Below are 1,801 nucleotides of genomic sequence, written 5' to 3' on the forward strand. Positions count from 1 at the left end.
TTTAGGTTCAGGAAGGAGTCAAGAAGACTTCAGGTTTCTGGCTTGGACAATTAAATGATGGCAATGCCATTAACAGCCAGGGAACAGCAAAAAAAGTAGTAGTTCAGTTTGGAACTCTTGATTTTGACTGCCTGGGAGAACTTCAAGTGGATTGTTGGATATTGTCTGGAACTCAGTAGAAATTAGTTGGAGACACCATGTATGAGCTGACGCACTCCAAATATGTAATTCAACCCATGGGCGTGGATAGACTGGGGAGAAGGTAGAAGAATGAAAAAGAAGGTGTCCTGAGATAGAGGTCTCAGGAACCCCAGTATTTAGGTTAAAAGAGTACAAAGAAGAGGAAACAATGAGCTTTAGAAAATTAGGAAGAAAACCACAAGTGAGAGTTGATATTAGAGAAACAAAGGGAAGAGAATATATCAAGAACATGTCAATAATATGAGCTGTTACTGAGAGAGGCTGCCAAGTGCCCTTGGGCTTTAGCAGGAGTTCATAGCCGAGCCAGGTTGTAGTGGGTGGAGGAGTGGGGGGTGCAGCTGCAGGGAGAGACCACAAATGCAGAAAATGCCATCAAGAAGTTTCATTTGGAAGGGGTGGGAAGAAAGCTCATGGGACTTGGTGAAGGATGTAAAAGAAAGTGTCGTTTTTGTCATTGTTTTAGCAGTGGGAAAATTATGAGTATGTTTTTGGTGCTGATGGGAAGAACCCATCAGGAGTTGGCATCTAAAGTACAAGTAGAGCAGTAAGTAGCCTTCAGCAAGAGGGATGCCCTGTCTAAGAGGGGGGAAGAGGAAACATGGATGTAGATACAGTTACCTTGAATCCCACATGTCTAGAAAAGTGCTTGGAACAGAGTAGGTGCTCCAGAGATCTTTCTGGAGTAAGATGGAGTCCTCACACAGCTGCCAGGAGCAGTGGAGCCAACCTCACTTCTAGATAAGACATACTGGCAGAGGCACTTGAAGAACAGGTACAGAGCGCTCAGCTCTGGGATAATAGCAGTGAATTTCTGATTTGAGAATATTCTGTTCACCTAAGTTCTCAGGAAAAACAGGGCTGAAGTGTAGAAGTTGAAAGCGTCTAGGACAAGGTACTATGGCATAAAACTGATTTTGAGCTGAAGGCATTTGAGTTCCTAAATGCCCCACCTGCCTAAAAGCAAAGGAATTGCCGGAAGTCTCCTCCCCAGGAGCACCCCTACTCTTTTCAAACAGATGTTGGTACAAAACTATCACATCTTCTACCAGTTCTTCTGAGGGCCCATTCATCTCTCCAAAAAGTCGTCTGTCTTTTCATAAGTGCCCTTTTTCATCCTTCCAAAAAGTCATTTACTCTCCCAGAAGTGACCTTCTGTCCATATTCATCCCCTATTACATGGCAGATAAGCCCCAAATTCTAACTGCCTTGAATCACAGTTCTTTGTGAACTCTCGTGCTGTATGTGTAAATAAATCTCTTTTTTCTCTTGCTCATCTGCCTTTTGTCAGTTTAATTTGCAAGCATCAAATCATTAACCTTAGAGGGTAGGAGGAGGGGTGCCTGGGTGACTCCGTGGATTAAGCACCCAACTTCGGCTCAGGTCACAATCTCACAGTTGATGGGTTCAAGCCCCACGTTGGGCTCTGTGCTGACAGCTCAGAGCCTAGAGCCTGCTTCAGATTCTGTGTCTCCCTCCGTCTCTCTGCCCCTCCTCTGCTCGCACGCTGTCTCTGTCTCTCAAAAATAAATAAAAATGTAAAAAAAAAAAAGATTTTTTTTTTAAACAAAGTAAAAGAGGAAGAGATATTTTAGAATTAGGA

The sequence above is a fragment of the Crocuta crocuta genome, unplaced genomic scaffold (assembly GCF_008692635.1).
Source record: "Crocuta crocuta isolate KB4526 unplaced genomic scaffold, BGI_CrCroc_1.0 scaffold488, whole genome shotgun sequence".
Taxonomy (NCBI): domain Eukaryota; kingdom Metazoa; phylum Chordata; class Mammalia; order Carnivora; family Hyaenidae; genus Crocuta; species Crocuta crocuta.